This window comes from Physeter macrocephalus, chromosome 1 (genome assembly GCF_002837175.3).
Source record: "Physeter macrocephalus isolate SW-GA chromosome 1, ASM283717v5, whole genome shotgun sequence".
NCBI lineage: Eukaryota > Metazoa > Chordata > Mammalia > Artiodactyla > Physeteridae > Physeter > Physeter macrocephalus.
In genome coordinates, this window is record NC_041214.2 from 141,920,891 (window position 1) to 141,929,034 (window position 8,144).

The following is an 8,144-nucleotide window of genomic DNA, read 5'->3' on the forward strand; positions in this document are numbered from 1 at the left end:
TCCACAGCATGTGGGATCCTCCCAGACCGAGGCGCGAACCCGGTTCCCCTGCATCGGCAGGCGGACGAGCAACCACTGCGCCACCAGGGAAGTCCTACCTTAGCAATTTAAATAATTACTTAGGTGACAAACATTAACAAATATCAAAGTTCAATGCTTTATTTATCACTCAGAAATTTGCTAACAATATTTTAATTCTTAATATCCAGTACACTAACTCCAAAGTTCTGAGAACCACACTTTTATGAAGAAATAAATCTTAGTATCTTGATGAATAATTAAGGCTTACTAGTTACTAGAATTTTTATCAACTGATGATACTAAGTAATTTTGCAAGGTTAATGAATTTTAAGTTGAATGTCATTTGTTACTGTTTGCTTCTTCCTATCTGCTGCAGGAAATCCAATGTACAATATTAAAGCTCAGTGTGGTGCAAAGACACAATGACCTGCTGGTCATTGCAGATTGATAATGTTGTACAATAGTTGGTCCAGAAGCAATCTGGTCTGGTTAATCTGGCATGGGACCATAGTGAAATGGCACAAAGATTACTGCATAATATGACTCAGAATTTAAGGTGACAGTAGTCACCTTAAGTGATAGAATAGTGAGGTTATGTTTGCCCAAGTGATAGCAGTATGGATATTGAACCACTTAACAGCATTCATCTCAGGCAAATTAATTAGCTTAGACTTCTCCAAAGTCACTTAGCAAAGATTGCAAATCATTGGAGAAACCAGTTACAGCCATAATAAAGGAGCCCATGCTGATCAGTTTGACCATATATTATGGACTGCAGAGTCTCCCAAGCACTCTTTTTTTATGCATAGACACATAATTAAAGGTGGAATCATGACCAGAATGGAAAAAGGGACATTATTGGGATAATAGACAAAAATTTAAAAGGTTTTCTGTTTGGGATGGGTGGATGAAATAAAATATTAACAACTGATCATCTTGTGAGTGGAGTAGGAGAGTGGTTTGTATTTTTCTTGCAAGTTTTGTGCATTTGAAATTATTTCATAATGAATAATTTTTTTAATCCCAAAGAATAAAAAATTCAAACACTAAATAACAGTAATAAGTAGCTTAACAACCAAACCTGTCATAATAATTTCTTTTCAATTGAATCAATCCTAATATCAAAGAATGGATAAGAGCATAAAGATATCCTTGTGTTTATTATTGACCAAGTAACTCTCAGTGAATACAATACTTAATAATACAAGTAGGAATAATGCATTTAGAATATTTAAGAAGCAGGTCTTGATATGGTTTTATTTTAAAAAAAGAACCTAAGGCTCACATTGTACAATCAAAGCAGTGCCTGACACAAAAATGTCTATTTTTTTTTAACATCTTTATTGGAGTATAATTGCTTTACAATGGTGTGTTAGTTTCTGCTTTATAACAAAGTAAATCAGTTATACATAGTTTAATAATCAAAAGCAAAAACTTTGATGAACCCTGATAGTCAGTTATCAGGGGCCATTTCACATGGTAGTGTCAAGGTTCCCATAACCAAGGGAGAGGGGAAGACCCAGTGAACAAACACTTTCTAAGGCTCTGCTTAAGTTAGGATTGCAGCTGTCTCATGGGCAAAAGCATTCACTTAGCCAGCTTCAAATAGAAGTGTGGCCTGTTGAGAGTCATTACTTCAATATTGCACCATGAGTGGGCATTGCCAATCAGCTCTCCAAATTTCTTGTAATAATGTACTTCCTTGTTAGTATTAAAAAAGAATTTCTCTTGTTCCTCATCCTCTCCATTACTTGATATTTCAGATGGAAAAAGTTTTGCCTATATGTATAAAATTGTATCTTATTGGGATTTTCTTTTGCATTTTCCCAAATACTAGGTAATTTGAATATTTTTATTGATCAATATATGTTTATTCATAATTTGTATCATCTGTTTTGTATATCTTTTGTTCATACCTTTAGTTTTATATTGGCTTTTAAAAAATTTAGCATTTATCTAACTGATCTGTAGAAAATTTATATATATATTTTGGTATTAATTGTCTATTATATATGTTCTAAATAACATTTCTATTTTTCACGTCTTTTCATGTTTAACAAGGTATTTTGATATAGATAAGTTTATAATTATTATGAAGGAAAATGTATCAATCTTGTGTTTTCTTTAAGAAGTTATTTCCTGTCCCAAGACATAAAAATATTCTCCCATAGTTACCTATGACATTTTAAAGTTTTCATTTTCATGTTTAGATCTTTAATATAACAAGAATACATTTTTGTAAAGCATTTGTATCAGCATCCCTTTTTTTTTCCATTGGAGAAAAAATGACCAAACATAAATTGAAGATTCTATTACACTTACATTGATACAAAATTCCAATTTTGTCAAATATACCTTTTTTGCACAACTAAGTCTACTTTAATTCTATTCTGTTCTAGTCATCTATGTTTGCTCTCTGCGTCAATACGTACAGGCTATCATCTAAATTACGATAACTTTATAATATTTCTGATAAGAACAGCCCCCTTATCTTATTATTTTTCCTCAGAATTTGCCTGTCAATTTTGTTGACCTGTGGTAACTTTTGGTGATACACATATACACACACATACACACACATACACACCCATATGCATAGACACAAATGATTTATTGAACGTTCCAGTTGGGATTGTTATTAGCATTGTAATGACTTATGGTTTATGGCTTAATTTAGGAAACATATACAGTTGACCCTTGAACAACAAGGATTCGAACGACAAAGGTCCACTTGTATGCAGATTTTTTTTCACTAAACATGCATTACAATACTACATGATCCATGTTTGGTTGAATCCAACTGTGAATTTACAAGCAGATTTTCAACTACAGGGGGGGTTGGCACCCCTAATCCCTGAGTTATTCTAAGTTTGACTCTACATACTTCTGATATTGAATCTTTCTGTGCATGAACATTGTTGTATCTGCTATTTGTATAGAAACTCTTTAATGTCTTTTAACAAGGTTTTATAATTTTCTCCAATGGGGTGTTATAGTTTCTTCCTGAGACTTTATCAACTAGAATCTTGCTCAATTTTAATAAATAATTTATGCATATTTTAGAAGAGTGTATAAATATATATAACTTATAGGTGCAGGATTCCATGTGTATTTATTTGATCAAATGTTTTTGTGCCGTTTACATCTTCACTATTTTTAAACAATTTTCTTCCTACTCAATCTAGGATAATGCAAAACTACCAAAGTGAAAGGGTAATTGTGAATACATCAGTTTCTTTTTTGAGTTCCATAAGCTTTGTTTATGTTTCTCATACATTTGGAAGCTCTTTTACTAGGTAAATTGAGGTTTAATGATAAATATTAATAAGATGTTACAGAAAAACCTGAAAAAAATTTTGACCAACCCAATATATCTTCTTAATGAATTGAACCACATATCATTAAGAAGAAAACTTGTTTTTACTTAATTACAGTTTTTTCTTTTTCTTGCCTTAGGATCTAATTGGCCTGATCTTAACACAGCTCTTTTAGATTACTTTGTGTTCATGTTCATTTGGTATAAATTTTTCTTTTAATTTATTTTATATTCTAGGCATATCTCTGGTACATGACATGTAATATTACAAACTCTGTCTTTACTGATAAATTAAATACAGTTACATTTATTATGTTTACTGGCAAGTTTGGATTCTTTTCTATCATCTTCAATTGTACTTATTCTTTTTCTTTTTTACATATTTGTATTTTTAAAATTCATTTTTAAGGTGTAATTTACACAATGAAAGAAAGTTTCTCCAATATTTCATTTTGTTTAAATGTCAGAGAAAAATTCTTTCTGTTTCACTTCAAAATAATCTAAAATTTGGTTTACTATTTGGTTCAATTCAGAATATAAAGCCAAAATTAAAATATGGTTTACTCAGGACTGGAGGAAAAATTCTAATAGCCTAAACTGGGACTAAAACTCTGTTCCTCAGTTTCTCATTTATCTATTTGTCTTTCTCCTTTCAAGCTGTGAAATTCTTAATTTAATTTATCTACTTCCCCATCACCTGAGAAAAAATGCCAATATATACCAATTTCTCACTGATAATGAGAAACACCCTTGGTGTTACAAGGGTTGATACTATTCAGTTCTTCAGGGGTTTTTCTCTCTGAACTGAAGCTCCTTATTCAGCATGTAGGGGAGCAGCGGGGAAGGAAGATGGACTGTAATGAATGGTAGCTGTGGGGAAAAGAGTAGAGAGTTGAGGAGGTGATATTGGAGAGTGAGTCAGTCTGTGTGGTGATGGATTTCACTCTGGTGTTTCTCAGTTCTTGTTCTTTCCCACAGAAACAGAAGTGACAGTGAATGACTCTACTTCCTAAATCTCCTTTCAATTGATCAAGTTTTTCATTCTATTATTTTTGTTTTGTTAGGAAATTTTTATGATATTTTTATTTATCCATTGTTATCAATTAAACTTTATACTCTTACTTCACTGAGTGGTCTAAACTTAGTCCTCCCAAAGACTAGAATAATAGTTTATTTCAGTGTACAACTATTGGTTCATAGCTGGTCATATTCTATCAAAAGTTTGATAATAATAATGTAATATCTTTTGTTTATTTTGTTACTATAGAGATGTTTTCTTTTTTATTCCTTAAGAGGTATTCCTCCCTCCGGGAACTGTTTTAAAGATGTCTCATTTTTGGTGCTCTGCTGTTTTATTATAATTTTCCTAAGTGTGAATACTTTTCTATCATCTGTTTTGAAATTACGTTACTTAATAATCTGATAATTCATATATTATGTCAATTTTAGAAATTCATCACCAAGTTATTTGAACACTGCCTAATACCAGGTTTGCTCTATTATTTTCTTCTTGAACTCCAATTGAACATATATTTATGCCATTTAAAACAAATTTTTTATTGGAATATAATTGCTTTACAATGTTGTGTTAGTTTCTGCTGTACAATGAAGTGAATCAGGTATATGTACAAATATCCCCTCCATCTTGGACCTCCCTCCCACCCCCCACCATCCCACACATCTAAGGACATCACAGAATACTGAGCTGAGCTTCCTGTGCATTATAGCATGTTCCCACTAGCTGTCTATTTTACGCATGGTAGTGTATATATGTCAAACCTAATCTCCCAGTTCATCCTACCCTCCCCTTCCTGCCTCTGTGTCCACATGTCTGTTCTCTACATCTGCATCTCGATTCCTGTCCTACTAATAGGTTCATCTATACCATTTCCTACATTCTACATATATGTGTTAATATACAATATTTGATTTTCTCTTTCTGGCTTACTTCACTCTGTAAGTCACACTCTAGGTCCATCCACATCTCTACAAATAACCTAATTTCATTCCTTTTTATGGCTGAGTAATATTCCATTGTATATATGTACCACATCTTCTTAATACATTCATCTGTCATTTCACATTTAGGTTGTTTCCATGTCCAGGCCGTTGTAAATAGTGCTGCAATAAACATTGGGGTATGTGTCCTTTTTTTTTTTAACATCTTTATTGGAGTATAATTATTTTACAATGTTGTGTTAGTTTCTGCTGTATAACAAAGTGAATCAGCTATACAAATACATATATCCCCATATGTGCTCCCCCTTGAGTCTCCCTCCCACCCTCCTTATCCCATCCATCTAGGTGGTCACAAAACACCGAGCTGATCTCCCTGTGCTATGTGGTTGCTTCCCACTAGCTATCTATTTTACATTTGGTAGTGTATATATGTCCATGCAACTCTTTCACTTTGTCCCAGCTTACCATTCTCCCTCCCCATGTCTTCAACTCCATTCCCTACATATGCACCTTTATTCCTGTCCTGCCCCTAGGTTCATCAAACCATTTTTTTTTTTTAGATTCCATATATATGTGTTAACATACGGTATTTGTTTTTCTCTTTCTGACTTATTTCACTCTGTATGACAGTCTCTAAGTCCATCCACCTCGCTACAAATAAATCAATTTCATTTCTTTTTATGGCTGAGTAATATTCCATTGTACATATGTCCCACATCTTCTTGATCCATTCATCTAAGGACACTTAGGTTGTTTCCATGTCCTGGATAATGTAAATAGAGCTGCAATGAACATTGTGATACATGACTCTTTTTGAATTATGGCCTTCTCAGAGTATATTCCCATTAGTGGGATTGCTTGGTCATATGGTAGTTCTATTTTTAGTTTACTAAGAAACCTCCACACTGTTCTCCATAGTGGCTGTATGAATTTACATTTGCACCAACAGTGCAAGAGGGTTCCCTTTTCTCCACACCCTCTCCAGCATTTATTGTTTGTAGATTTTTTGATTATGGCCATGCTGACTGGTGTGAGGTGATACCTCATTGTAGTTTTGATTTGCATTTCTCTAATGATTAGTGACATTGAGCATCCTTTCATGTGTTTGTTGCCAATGTGTATATCTTCTTTGGAGAAATGTCTATCTAGATCTGTCCATTTTTGGATTGAGTTGTCTGTTTTTTGATATTGAGCTGAATGAGCTGCCTGCATATCTTGGAGATTAATCCTTTGTCAGTTGCTTTGCTAACAAATATTTTCTCCCATTCTGAGGGTTGTCTTTTCATCTGGTCTATGGTTTCCTTTGCTGTGCAAAAGCTTTTAAGTTTCATTAGGTCCCATTTGTTTATTTTTGTTTTTATTTCCATTTCTCTAGGAGGTGAGACAAAAAGGATCTTGTTTTGATGTAGGTCATAGGGTGCTCTAGCTATGTTTTCCTCTAAAAGTTTTATAGTGTCTGGCCTTATATTTAGATCTTTAATCCATTTTGAGTTTATTTTTGTGTATGGTGTTAGGGAGTGTTCTAATTTCATTCTTTTACATGTACCTGTCCAGTTTTTATAGCACCACTTATTGAAGAGGCTGTCTTTTCTCCACTATATATGCTTGCCTCCTTTATCAAAGATAAGGTGACCATATGTGTGTGGGTTTATCTCTGCACTTTCTGTCCTTTCCACTGATCTATATTTCTGTTTTTGTGCCAGTACCATATGGTCTTGATGACTGTAGCTTTGTAGTATAGTCTGAAGACAGGGAGCCTGATTCCTCCAGCTCTGTTTTTCTTTCTGAAGATTGCTTTGGCTATTCGGGATCTTTTGTGTTTCCATACAGTTTATTCCTATGTATTTTATTCTTTTTGTTGTCATGGTAAATGTGAGTGTTTCCTTAATTACCCTTTCAGATTTTTCATTATTAGTGTAGAGGAATGCAAACCACTTCTGTGCATTAATTTTATGCCCTGATACTTTACCAAATTCATTGATTAGCACTACTAGTCTTCTGATAATATCTTTGGGAATCTCTATGTATAGTATCATGTCATATGCAAACAGTGACAGCTTTACTTCTTCTTTTCCAATTTGGATTCCTTTTATTTCTTTTTCTTCTCTGATTGCTGTGGTAAAAATTCCAAACCTCTGTTGAATAATAGTGGTTAGAGTGGGCAACCTTGTCTTGTTCTGAATCTTAGTGGAAATGGTTTCAGTTTTTCAAGATTGAGAAGGATGCTGGCTGTGGGTTTGTCATATATGGCCTTTATTTTGTTGAGGTAAGCTCCCTCTATGCCCACTTTCTGGAGAGATTTTATCATAAATGGGTGTTGAATTTTGTTGAAAGCTTTTTCTGCATCTATTGAGATAATCATATGGTTATTCTTCTTCAAAATGTTAATATGGTTTATCACAATGATTTATTTGCGTATATTGAAGAATCCTTGCATTCCTGGGATAAACCCCACTTGATCATGGTGTATGATCCTTTTAATATGCTGTTGGATTCTGTTTGCTAGTATTTTGTTGAGGATTTTTGCATCTCTATTCAACAGTGATATTGGCCTGTAGTTTTCTTTCTTTGTAACATCTTTGTCTGGTTTTGGTATCAGGGTGATGGTGGACTCATAGAATGAGTTTGGGAGTGTTCCTCCCTCTACTATATTTTGGAAGAGTTTGAGAACGATAGGTGTTAGCTCTTCTCTAAATGTTTGATAGATTTCGCCTGTGAAGCCATCTGATCCAGGGCTTTTGTTTGTTGAAAGATTTTTAATCACAGTCTCAATTTCAGTGCTTTTGATTGGTCTGTTTATCTTTTCTATTTCTCCCTCATTCAGTCTTGGAAGTTTGTACTTTTCTAA